The sequence below is a fragment of the Diospyros lotus genome, chromosome 12 (assembly GCF_014633365.1).
Source record: "Diospyros lotus cultivar Yz01 chromosome 12, ASM1463336v1, whole genome shotgun sequence".
Lineage (NCBI taxonomy): Eukaryota > Viridiplantae > Streptophyta > Magnoliopsida > Ericales > Ebenaceae > Diospyros > Diospyros lotus.
Window position 1 is genome coordinate 5,755,579 of NC_068349.1, and position 14,345 is coordinate 5,769,923.

At 38.6% G+C, this 14,345-nt stretch overlaps 1 protein-coding gene across 5 annotated transcripts in view; it reads right to left on the reverse strand.

The window, feature by feature from the left end:
- LOC127814163 (membrane-anchored ubiquitin-fold protein 3-like) overlaps positions 1-14,345 on the reverse strand; it is an 81,463-nt gene that overhangs the window by 39,293 nt on the left and 27,825 nt on the right. The gene's annotated exons all lie outside the window — the stretch shown is intronic.

The following is a 14,345-nucleotide window of genomic DNA, read 5'->3' on the forward strand; positions in this document are numbered from 1 at the left end:
AGTCAAACCCATTTTGCATTTCACGCCAATTTCTTAGTTGGTAAGAAGTGGTAACAAGTGCTGGCCCATGTTTTTAAGGACGATTTTTTTACTCTCAAATTCAACATGGGTACGTACGTATGGGTTAATTAATTAGGCCCCCCGCGGAGCGAGGGAGCGGCTCATCATTCGGGTAATTAGATGTAGAGTATTGACGGAAAGGAAGCTGGTTGAGGCGTTGGATGACGTGAAGCAAATGATTGATTGAGCATCGCATGATGATGGTGTGGTGAGTACTGAGGAGGATGGCAATGGCCCATGGGCAGTGAAAGAAAGACATGACATGTACCGCGGATGACGCCTCTGTAATTTGCACGTGAGGAGGAGGCCGCCCCCGGGTCCCAGTTCAGTTACGTTTTCGCTAAAAACGGACTCCACTCGCTGGACGCCAGCGCCAAACGCGTCCTCCGTCCCTTCTCTCTCTCTCTCGCGCTTTAAATGTGCCTTTCTCCTTCCTCGTGCATCAACCCTTTGCCTCCTAGAAATTCCCAACTTTTATTTTTACACATAAATTTGATCAATTTTATAATAATTTTATTTATAATTAATAAAAATAAAATATCTATTGTTAATTTAAATAAGATTATTATAATTATTATTAATTTTATGTATCACCTTAATTTATAAAAATCACTTATCAAATTTACTTGTATTTTTGTTTTAACTTACAACCAAAGTTCATTATGTAAAAATCATAATTTTTTAAAATATGAGTAATTAAATCGAGTAAATTTTTTGCATTAGTTATAATTTATCTATCCAGTGTTTAAACATGAGTAATTAACTCGAGTAAAATTTTATTAATTATAGAGTCGTTAACTTCTTTTAGTACAATTATTATTTCAATTTTTGTGATTTAACGAGATTCTAATATATGATTTTTAAATTTACCAAGAAGATGAGGAGTTTATCAAGATCTCTAACAAAACAAAACGTCCCTGTCATTGCAAATGGATTTAGAGCCAAGGGCTCTAACTCCAAAAAAAAAAAAAAAAAAAGTTGTTAAGATAATTACCATGCTAGTATGATTTCTAACCATAAGTTATAATAAAAGCAATATTGTCTTTACTGGGTATATATTAACTTAATAAATTGATAAAAGAACAATATGCATGAACTTAAATAAATAGTGAGGGAATGGGGGGTCAATAATAATGGAGTCAAGCAAAAAGTCAAAAGAATTAAGCTGGACAAGGCATGTGATAAACATGTACTTAAGACCTTAATCAAAGAATCATGTTGATTGTTCCCTGTTTACATACATTTTTGCTAATTAACCCACAGGTCGAACAATGTATCTCATTCTATATTTGGTGGCATAGTGGTGGGTACATGCCAAATCCCAAAAGGGTAATAATTAAGCACTTTTTTTCTTTCTTTTGTTGGCAAACTTGTGCGATTGAAATTTACGACTTTTAAATAAATATCTTTCTTCTTTTTTGTTTTTTACGTATCTTATAATCACAAGAACTATTGCACCAAGGGTAGTTAATTATTTATTAATATATTATAAGATAAAGATATAAAACTCATTGGATCAACCAAATTCATATATATACTTGAGAAAATCTCACTATTACATAAGTAAAAGTGGCATATTTTTGGTATAAAATTTGGGTAAAGCTGCCATATTAGTTTGATGACATATTTTAGATGGGTTTTGTTCTTTCTCCATTTTAAGCTGTCTCGAATTTATTTATGTATATGGTACATGAATCTTTTGGACGTCTTGTTGATGAATGAGTGCTGGAATGCATTGAGGATCTCAAGATACCCACACACACAAGCTGCCAACAGTTGACCATTTCTGTGCTTATTCGGGTTGGTTTTTGTTTTGTTTTCAAACTTCTCTGGGATTCCATTGCCTCATTTTGGCTGCTTTTCTTCGATCTGTTACATATGGTGACCTCTTTAGCCTCACCCGTCAAGCCTCCTCCTGTCATGTTTCTTGTCTTTGTCCTGTCGTGCATGTAATAATAATAATATCTATCTCTAGAGATATGAAGAGAATATATGTAAAAAGATTAAAAAAATCTAATGAAGATTCACCTGGACAGGATATGCAAAATGTGGGATTGAAGCTAATTAAAGTCTTTGTTTGGAGGCTGAAAGGCTTTATTAGTTTCAGACAGAGCACATCAATTCTGAAGGGAAGGGGTTCTGTTCTGTTCTGTTCTATTGATGCGCCTGATAGAATGGAATTGATTAGGAAGAAAGTATGAAGAATGTGTGTTGGAGGGCCGGGAGGCGTCCAGAGAGGCTTATGCTTTTGAAATTAATAAGGAAAATAAGAAGCCTTTTCTTTTGACATCAACCATCATATCTCAAGCTTCTGTTTGAAAATTATTGCAGAATTATTGAAGGGCCAAACTGAAGCTTCCCCGGATTCCCCCATGAGTCAACTTCACCAGGACACCAACCCATGGTATGGGTCCGGCCAGAATTGTCATTAAGTTAGGTCCAATTTAAATATAAAAAATATAATAATATTATTATTAAAATATAAATTTTATTTTTATAATTATTTTTTACAACTTTTCATACTTTCATAATCCATATAATGACTTCATTATTAATTTTATTAAATATATTATTTTCAACACACACAATTAAGGTATCATTCATCTATTTGTCTCTAATTCTATTACACAATCAATTATTCAAAATGTTCGTCGTAGAAAATATCCTTTCAATTATAGCCGTGGAACAAAGAAAATCGGGTGGAAATTGAGAAAGAAAACAAGAAATGGGATAAATTTGAAAATGAAATGGATTAAGATTTAGGAGTCAGTAGATTTGAGCCATTTGGCCTGTTTGGGCTAAATTTTAATATAATAGTTTTAGATTAATTTTGAAATTTAAATTTAAATTAAAAATAATATAAAAAAGTTAAGATCTGGCCCAGTGGGGGCCTTACTTGGCTACACCCTTGAACCCATCCATGCTCTCTGTCCCTCTATCTCATAATCAAAATTACATTAATCATTTGTTAAAATGCAAAAATAAGATTAAAATATTTTTTAAATTAAGATATAAAATAATTAAGATAAGATTGAGAAATATTCTAAAATTTTTATTATATTATTTATTAAATTTTTTAAAATATATTAGAGGACATATGGATCATTTTTTCTTTTTTATAAGATTCAAAATAAATTTATCTGAACAATCCTAAGCACGAAGTCACGTGACTTCTTTTTAATGGATTGTTAAAAAAATTTAACAAATATAATGAAAAATACTTTTATCTAAAATACTTTTCGTATTTTACTTTTTCTATCTCATATCTTAATTAACAAATACAATAAGAGGTACATCGACTTTATATCAATTTGCCCATCGACGCATGATTTGGGATACTTTCAAAAGTTTTTAATAACGAATCATATTACATTTATAGTATAATATTAGATACATAAAATAATTTATAAATTACTTGTAATTAATTAAATAAGTGCCCAAAAACTTAAAAAATAAAATTGGTTAAAAAAGTTGGGATCTTAATTAGAAAACAGATGCCAAATACCTACATGCATGCGGCCACAAATGTATGTCAACGTGCCTAATAAAAACAGGATTGATGACGACGCTAGCAATAGCATGACGGAGCCGCCAAACCTCAAACAAAGGCTACGACAAAGGAGCAGCCCCAGCCCTTAAATCACAATTGGGACCTCCTTATGCTACGAAAATCATACTCAACCAGACCACCTAGAGGAATTAGGATACATTTTCATAAATATATTTGTTTAAGGTCAACAAAACAACCAAAAGTAAAAATCAAAAAGGTCAGCTCATTTGTAGGTTCACCGTCCCATATCGTTTCTTTAGATAGAGTTTACTAAAATGAACAATGACGTGGCACCACCTAAAATTACTAGAATACCCATACGCGCTAATAGTCTCACCTGCCACGTGGATCACCGGAGAGACCGACACGTGGCAAGTCAACACTCCGGAGCGGAGCCCGAAAAATCCGGGTCGAACCGCAACACCCGTTCCAACTTGACCGAGATTCTCGGGAGTCGTGCCCGCTCATCTCAGGTATCCCAAAACGGGTTCACCTATAAAAGACAAGGACTCTCGTCAGGTATATTCAATCTCTACACCTGTCTCATTTACTACTACTTGCATTTACTCTACTGATTTGAGCGTCGGATTCCACCCCCGGGGATACAAGCCCCGGCCCTCCATTGTCTTGCAGGTTCTACACCCGAGGTCCAACATCCCCAAGTCCGAGATTCCATTCTCGAGGTCCATTCGCAGAGGTGACATGTGGTGGTCGTCCCAAAAACCATCATCATTTGGCGCCTACCGTGGGGTCGACGTCCAAACTCGCTAGCCTCTTCATTCCCTACCTCACGCTTCGGACTTCAACTCCTCACCTCAGACCTCGGTCTTTCCACGAGTGTCAAACGACTTTCACTCCTTGCTATAACTAACTACATGGCTCCCCGAAGAGACGTGACTCGTAGCCAGGTCGGAGCCAATCTAGAGGCCTCGCAGCAAGGGGAAAATCCACCACCTCCAGCCAATCCAATGCCGGAGGACCGACTCACCAGGTTGGAAAACCAGGTCCAACAGCTAACTGAGTTGTTGACTGGTTATCTACACCAGGCTGAACAACATCGTTTGCATGTGCCCTCTCAGCGAGCGGAGCATCAGTCACCTCCTCCTGCTCGAGAGCCTCGTCAATCCCGCCAAACGGGCCAAGAAATCCACTCCTCCGAGGCGACAGGATCCACTTCTGCCCCCTCGCGAGAAAGAGGGACTTCGCAGGAGAGGCGATTGCGTTTCCTAGAGAAGCAAGTCCAGGAACTCAAGAAGGGAAAAGAAGAGTTGCTCCACCTCGGCTCTAACCAACCCTTGAGTAAGGGCATCATGGCGGAGGTTCCACCGGAAAGGTTTCGTATCCCCTCCATCAAGCTCTATGATGGAAGCACAGATCCCTATGATCACGTCGAGGCCCGACTCTCACATGCTGGTGCAATCGGGGTCGGACGCGATGTGGTGCCGGGCATTTTCGGCTACTTTGGGAGGACATGCCCGGACCTGGTACTCCTGCCTTCCCCATCGTTCCATCAATAGCTGGGAAGAGCTGAAGACTTTTTTCCTAGCCCATTACGCTCCCTTAAAGCGCCACCGGAAGTCTTCCATGGCTCTGGTGAACATCAAGCAAAATCAGGGTGAATCCCTAAGGGATTTCGTGGCTAAGTTCAATGAGGAGGCGTTGAGCATTGACGAGTTTGATCAACGGATCGCCATGGTGGCTCTCCATAATGGCTTGAGGGCTGGACCATTCGCTCAGTCCTTGGCTAAGACTCCACCTCGTACTTTCACAGAAGCCCTTACACGGGCTAATAAGTACATCAATGCGGAAGAGGTGATGAAGGTGAAGAGGGTTGAACAGCCTGATAAGAAGGAAAGAGAAAAGGAGAAGAAAAGGCCGATGGTGGAACAGAAGACGGACTACCGCCCCTCCCGAGCTCCAGATCGCCCGGGTTTTGGGGGTGCATGGGGAAGCCCGGTGAGTTATACTCCCCTCAACGCCAGTCGAGCAGAGATTTTACTGGCATTAGAGGATAAGGATTATCTGCGGCGTCCTCCACCGTTGAGGTCTCCACCCAAAACTCGAAGTAAAAGGAAATATTGTTGTTTTCATCGCGACCATGGTCATGTTACAGAGGACTGCATCCAATTAAAAGAAGAGATTCAGGAGCTTATCAACCGGGGTTACCTCCAAGATTTCGTTGACCAAGAAGGCATGAGTTCGGGTAGAGTTGAGTCCAAGTCAGATAATAGGAGGTCTCCCACTCGGGATCACTTCCGAGAGCGAAGTTGGACACCATCTCGGAGAGAAGGAAAACAGCGCATTGGGGGTGGATGAGCTCCAAGACCTATTGTAAATTCGAAAGGCTGCATTACTATGTACTATAACCGATGAGTCCACGCTAAGAGTTTCATGCCATGAGATTTGGTATTGCGACGGTTCGACTTGAGTCATCCTCGAGACGCAAATAAACTAACTCCGAATTGGGAAGGACCGTACCAGGTGATAGAATCCTTAAGTCCGGGGGCATATCAACTAGAAGACATGGGAAGCAAGTCCTTGAAGCGTACCTGGAATGTCCAAAACTTAAGGAAGTTTTTTCAATGAGGAGGGGAATTCCTCGAACCTCTTTGTACTCTTTCTTTTACGACTAATGGCAAGACTTCGGATTCTCTCCATCTAATAGCAATCTCACAAAGGCCAACACTTCGCCAAAGAAAAATCCAAGGGTTACGAGCCCTAGGCCGTCCCCAAAGGTGGACTAATAGCCACGGAAGAACTCTAGCCTAACACCCTCCTCCGTGAGGGAGTGGCTAAAATCCAAGGGTCACGAGCCCTAGGCCGTCCCCAAATGTGGACTAATGGCCACGGAAGAACTCTAGCCTAACACCCTCCTCCGTGAGGGAGTGACTAAAATCCAAGGGTCACGAGCTCTAGGCCGTCCCCAAATGTGGACTAATGGCCACGGAAGAACTTTAGCCTAACATCCTCCTCCGTGAGGGAGTGGCTAAAATCCAAGGGTCACGAGCCCTAGGCCGTCCCCAAATGTGGACTAATGGCCACGGAAGAACTCTAGCCTAACACCCTCCTCCGTGAGGGAGTGGCTAAAATCCAAGGGTCACGAGCCCTAGGCCGTCCCCAAAGGTGGACTAATGGCCACGGAAGAACTTTAGCCTAACACCCTCCTCCGTGAGGGAGTGGCTAAAATCCAAGGGTCACAGCCCTAGGCCCAAAGGTGGACTAATGGCCACGGAAGAACTCTAGCCTAACACCTTTCTCCGTGAGGGAGTGGCTAAAATCCAAGGGTCACGAGCCCTAGGCCGTCCCCAAATGTGGACTAATGGCCACGGAAGAACTTTAGCCTAACACCCTCCTCCGTGAGGGAGTGGCTAAAATCCAAGGATCACAGCCCTAGGTCCAAAGGTGGACTAATGGCCACGGAAGAACTCTAGCCTAACACCCTCCTCCGTGAGGGAGTGGCTAAAATCCAAGGGTCACGAGCCCTAAGCCGTCCCCAAAGGTGGACTAATGGCCACGGAAGAACTTTAACCTAACACCCTCCTCCGTGAGGGAGTGGCTAAAATCCAAGGGTCACGAGCCCTAGGTCGTCCTCAAAGTGGACTAATGGCCTCGAAAAATCTCTAGCCCAACACCCTCCTCCGTGAGGGAGTGGCTAAAATCCAAGGGTCAAGTGCCCTAGGCCGTCCACAAGTAGAAGGTGGACTAACGGCCGGAAGAAACTCAACACCCTCCTCGACGAGGGAGTGACAAGAACCCAAGGGTCAGGATCCTAAGCCGTTCCCAAGCCGAAGGTGGACTAACGGCCAAAAAAATCAAAGCCCAGCACCCTCTTCTGCATGGGAGTGACTAAAATCCAAAGGTCAAGAGACCAAGGGACCCCATCTTGACAAGAGGATATCTCAGCCTGATCAGCCAGACCAAGGAATCCCACTAGAGGATATCCCAGCCTGACCAAGAGAAGAAAGATAGAGGTCAAGGAAGGAAAACCACAGCTGGACACAAGCCAAAAGGAGCTCAACAGACGCGATTTAGTTTGGAAAAATCTCGAGTCACGCCTGCGAAAAAGAAGAGCCAAGGAAACAGGTTAGTGAAGTTAAGCCTTGTTTTAAAGATCGTTTTATTATTATTAACAAAGGAAAAGCCCAAGGGCTTTGTCAAAGCCCAAGGGTCGGCCATGGCTAACCCAAGGGGATAAAAATATATATATATATATAAAATAATAATAACAAATAAATAATAATTAAAAAGGGGCAAAAGTCTCAAGGGTCGGCCATGGCCGACCCAAGGACGCCCCTGATATATATATATATTATATGTATAAATATATATTAAAAAAATTGTAGAAGAAGAAGCAGGAGGGGGGTCGGCCATGGCCGATTCGGCCAGGGCCGAATCCCCCGACCCTGGCCGACCTCAGCCAGGCCGAGCCAAGCGCTCGGCCGTGGCCGAGGGGCTCAGCCTCGCCGAGATCTGGCGAGGCCGAGCATGGCCGAGCCAGAGCTCGGCCATGGCCGAGGAAGCTCGGCCTCGCCTTGGCGAGGCCGAGCACGACTGCGGCCGAGGTCGGGCCAGGCCAAGCCATGGCCGAGGCGGCCTGGCCGAGGGAAAATTTGATTTAAAATAATAAAAAAAAAAGCAAAAGGGAAGCAAAAGTAAAAAATAATAAAATAAAAATAGAAAAAGCACAAAAAAAAAACTGTGGGGTTTGGTTGTCTCATACTTAGAAATACTCTTGTGCACCTTGGAAAAAATTTACAGTCAAATAAACTCAGAAATTAAGTTACTCCTCGACCCAGCAAGATTCTCAGCTCGGCTCAAGGAGTGGGGGTAAGTGATGTGGCACCACCTAGAATTATTAGAATACCCATACGCGCTAATAGTCTCACTTGCCACGTGGATTACCGGAGAGACCGACACGTGGCAAGTCAACACTCCGGAGCGGAGCCCGGAAAATCCGGGTCGAACCGCAAGACCCGTTCCAACTTGACCGGGATTCTCGGGAGTCGTGCCCGCTCATCTCGGGTACCCCAAAACGGGTTCGCCTATAAAAGACAAGGACTCTCGCCAAGTATATTCAATCTCTACAGCTCTCTCATTTACTACTACTTGCATTTACTCTACTGATTTGAGCGTCGGAGTCCACCTCGGGAGATCCAAGCCCCGGCCCTCCATTGTCTTGCAGGTTCTACACCCGAGGTCCGACATCCCCAAGTCCAAGGTTCCATTCCCGAGGTCCAGTCGCAGAGGTGGCACGTGGTGGTCGGTCCCAAAAACCATCATCAAACAAGATAAAGGAATATCAAAATAAGTTCGGAATGATTTTTGAACTAAAATATGGAATGGTCAAAATAAAATTGAAAAACATTCCAAATTTTTTATCAAATTGTTTGTTAAATTCTTTGAAATGCATTAGAGAACACATAAGTCATTTTTTTCTTATATATAGGGATCAAAATATGCTTATCTTGAGGGAGAAAAGAGATGTGTATATTTTGAAACGTAAAGATAAGAGGTCATTAATGATTTTTTCAAGAATGATCAGATAAACTTAACAAACATATTGAAAATGATAAAAGTTTGAAATGCATCTCATATCTTAATTTTTCACCTCATATCATAATTAACAAATGTTCCTAAGTTAATAATGTCAACCAAACCAAAAAAAAGAAAGAAAGACAAAAGACAGTTGAAGCTTTAAATAAGCTTCACCCACCTGCATATTGCCTTGCCTTTTCTTTGTTATTACCACGTTTATTTATGTGCTCTCTCTAATTTGCCTTTTCTTTGTTCTATATTGTTTTGTTTTAGTTTGTTTTGTGTGTTTTCAAGGATTTGGAACCTTCTGAGAGCAATAATAACAATATATGTAATCAAACAGCAAAACCCTAAAAACGAAAGCACATTCTCATCAAAGTAGAGAGTATTGAGACTACTTCTTAGTCTATGTTTTGTAATTTGGACTACTTTTTTTCTGTGTCCCTTTCATCTATACCATAGCTGTGAAATAAACAAAACCAACCTGCGAGGCCTATTGTTTTTAGACAGGCTGCTATAATGCAGTTTTTCAAGGCTTTAGCCAGCGTGACTCCGGATTGTAAGTTTGAAGTGGATGGGCACGCAGCAAGCTTTGAATTGGACCCCGATTGCTTGCTGCTGCCTACTGCCTGCGCAGACAGCATAATGAGCAAGGCGATGCAAGCAATTCATGTCTCTCTCCTTCTGCTGCCTTCTCCTAGCTGCTGTGTGCGCTGTAAGTTTTGACTGGTAAGTGGTAACAGATATTATGGACTTAATGATGCCTACAAAGGCCCCCACGCTTTAACAGATATTATCACAGTTTAATTATATAAAACTGTTTGATAAATTGATCAAATTGCATTGAACTTAAGTTATGATCGTTTAGCATAACATGTGAACCCATCTAATGCACTCCAGCTGAGTTTCAGTCTTTTAACGCAGTTAATGTGAATTAAATTAAAATTCACCAAACATTTCATTCTATTCAATAAAGGGTCAAATTAAAAGTCATACAAAACCAAGAGGGGAGGTTGAAATTGACATTCTTGATTACGCATTGATAAGAAATTAGTGGGGGTTATTATTTGCAGTAGCAGGTACACTTGTTGATCTCTTGCTTACAATTTAACAAAGGTAATGTATTATTATTCTTATTTTCGAAAATTTTGTGCTCTACTGTACTATTTTAAACTTTGGTTATCCAATTTATTTATTTTTTTGGGACATATTTTAATGGTTAATGGTCGACCATACTCGACCCATTGTCTTGGGCCACCGGCCCATGGTTCAAGTGGGCCATGGGCCTGCAGACTTGTGTTTACTTTTTGCAGTTTAATTTATAACTAAAATAACATATTGATTAATTCCAAAAGTTAATTTAAAAACCAATAAATTGACAATCTTATGCAAAAGCTTATAAACCTAATTACAATAATTTAGTGCATTGGCTTGTGACCTAATTTATTTTAGATCTCAAACGACTAATCATACCTACTTAATTATGAGTTTTTACTCTCTTTCTGTGTCTCTCTCTTCTTAACTAGTTGTATACAGTGAAAATTTCAAAAATTTTAAAATAAAAAAAAGTATAATTGATGTATGACAATATAAAAAGATAAAATTATAGACATGACCATTTATGAGAATATTATGTTGATGCTTATTAATTAAGATGCACCAAATATGGTTATAGTTCCACTATGTTATTTAATGTAAATATATGATACACATCACTTTAGTGACGTGGTATCATTAGTATTAGTCTAATAATGTTTTGTATGTACATGGATATTAAATACAATAGGTAATTTTTAATAAATTTAAATATAAAAATAAAACTCTCTTTTCTCTTATTCATAACTTATTTAGTTGATTAAGTATTTTATAATTTTATACTCTAATAACTATCATATTTTCAACCTTAAAATATTACAAAACTCTCTTTGCCCCCATCTCCTTCTCATTGCTACCTTCCTCCATTTTATGGTAGCCGCGGACTCCAATCCCATCCCCATTTCCATCGCCATCACCTCCATCAATGCTTTCGTCATCACTTTATTGCTGTCACCGACTCTATCTTCATCGCGGCCGCCAACTCCATTGTTGCCTCCATCTCTTCCCTTCTCTCTCTCTCTATATATATATATATATATTAATATCTCTCAATATATATATTTAACATTTTTATAAATTAAACTTAAATTTAAACATAAAATACTATGTTAATATATTTTTTAATAATTGTATATAATTTATCAATATTTAATGGTAAAAATTTTATCAATTGAATATCAATTTATAATTTATTTTTATTAAAAAAATAATATTTTTATAAATTTTATTTATATTATTCACTAATATGTTTATTCTAGTTTTTTTTTTTGTTAAATTTTAATAATTTATCAATTTTTTAAAACCAAAAACATTATTAACTTAAATTAGTGGTGTTAAAAAAAATCGACAAACTGCGAAAACTAATTGCATCGCACTGCACAGTTTTTTGGAGGGGAACAGTTTGAAAAATTCTCAAATTGTGTGGTTTACGATTTGAGAATTTCTCGGTTTGATTAAAAATAAAATTATTCGAGTAATTTAATAATAAAAGAATAAAAATAAATTATAAAATATAAAAGGATGAACCCTTAACCACAATATGCACCCACACCAAATCATTAATTCTGTTAGCTGTTAGGGTGTTTCTGATTCATCAAGAATTTCTTGTGCTGCATCTCTACCCCGACAAATACGCCAAGCTTCTCAGCCTAGAAAATTAAAGAAAACCAGCAAACGGCAAGAGTAGATTTTGGGTAATGCTATTCATCTCCAACAGCAGTGACATGGAAAGTGAATTGTCTGCATATCTCCCTTCCACTGTGTCTTCCATTCTCTCTCTCTCCCCCCCACAGCTGCCCAACCTCACCCATTTTTTCTCTCTCTCTCTCTCCCTCTCTCCCCCATAGCTGCCCAAACTTCATTTGCTGTTGTTACATGCAAAATAAATGTAACAACAACAGCCATATATTACTATTGTTACATTTAATTGCAAAATAATAAAAAAATATATCAAATTATATTGAATTTGAACTTAAAAATTTTAATTTTATCCTAATCTTATTTTACACTGATTTTTAACTTTATCAAAAGTCACCACACAAGCCAGAAAATAAATTTGCAGTGGGTGCATGTGACGATAGAGGGTTTCTGTGGCCAGCGGGTTGGGGTGATGATGGGGGGAAGGGCGACTTCGTGGTCTGTGGCCGGTGATGGGGGCAACGGCTGTGTGAGCGGCGGAAGGAGGGACGACAGCGATGCGAGCGGTGTTGGCGGGGGAGACTGTGGCCAGTTACTTATGAAATTTTAATATTTGTCAAATTTATTTTTTGACTTGTGTGGTGACTTTTGATAGAGTTAAAAATCAGTGTAAATAAGATTGGGATAAAATTAAAATTTTTAAGATCAAATTCAATATAATTTGATATATTTTTTTATTATTTTATGATCAAATATAACAATAATTTTTTTTTTATTATTTTGCAATTAAATGTAACAATAGTAATATATGGTTGTTGTTGTTACATTTAATTGCAAAATAAATGTAACAGCAGCAAATGAAGTTTGGGCGGCTATGGGAGAGAGAGAGAGAGAGAGAAAATGGGTGAAGTTGGGCAGCTGTGGGGGAGAGAGAGAGGGGGGTAAGTTCGGACAGCTGGGGGGGAGAGAGAGAGAGAGAGAAAATGGGTGAAGTTGGGCAGCTGTGGGGGAGAGAGAGAGGGGGGTAAGTTCGGACAGCTGGGGGAGAGAGGGGGGGGTAAGTTCGGACAGCTGGGGGGGAGAGAGAGAGAGGAAGACACAGTGGAAGGGAGAGAGAAAGTGAATTGTCTGCCAACTATGCAGACAATTTACTTTCCATGTCACTGCTGTTCATCTCCACTGGAGATGAATAGCATTACTCGTAGATTTTAATCTAAGGATAGATGGTAAAATAACCAAACTACTTGTCAACAAGGGCCACTGCCCCAGACATGACTCCTCTTTAACCAAACCAAACCAAACCAAGAAGGACAGAAGACCTTTTTTTTCTTTTTTATTGACGTGAGTAACTTGGATTTTCACTCGACTAGTCTCTAGAAAAATAGGCCTCACCTCAACCCGCAGGATACTCTTTTTGACTAACCTTCATTTGCATCATCGGTTTCGTACAAGAAACCTTCCCACGATTTCTCCCAAATTCTACAACACAAATTGGAATTCCACCAAATATAGCAAATATATCAAGTTTTTATTTCACTGAATAGGATCAATTTTATAAATTCTAGCTTATCATTTAAAATGGAAAAGAAAAGAAAACGAGCCTAAAAATAGGAGAAGAAAATTCAAACAAACCGGCACCTGATAATTTACTTAATAATGTGTTATAATTTCTAACTATTTTGACGTAAAGGAGTATGCAAGTTTGCCAAACTAATGATTCATCTTTTATAGTTTTCATTTTCATCATAATGTTTATTAATCAAGATATAGACAAGAAAAAATGATATACAAAAAATATTATACTTAAAAATATTTTTATTATATTTATTAAATTTATTTAACAACTCTTGAAAAAGAAATCATGTGACTTCTTATTTTAAACTTTTCAAATAAATTTATCTCTCATTCACCTTCAGATATATTTATCTTAAATTTTATAAATAAATAAATACATGTCTTCCAATACATTCTAAAAAAATTAATAAAATTTTTAAAATACTTCTTGATCATTCTATATCCTAATTTATTTTGATATAAATTTATCTTACTCCTTTTACAAACCCTATCTTAATAAATATAAAGTTCTATTGGAGTAGGACATGTAAAAAATGCTATTGGTATATTATAACTTATACCATAAATTACATAATATAACTAAAATATCTAAAATACCCCGCATCCAAAACAGTAAAACGTATAATTAAAATATTCCTTATCTAAGACAGTAAAACACGGTGAAATAAAGCAATAAGACACAAAAAATATTTTTATCATTTATGATATAATTTAAAATATAATCCAAAAAATACCAATAACATCATCGTACATATTTGGCCAGCTGAAGAAGTCAAAATTTTGTCGGGCACAATTACCTCCGAAACTTTACGTATAATAGGCTATCCAACACTCACAGTTACCTCCGAAACTTAACGGATGATACTAGAGACTTTTTCCTTCAGCATGTTAG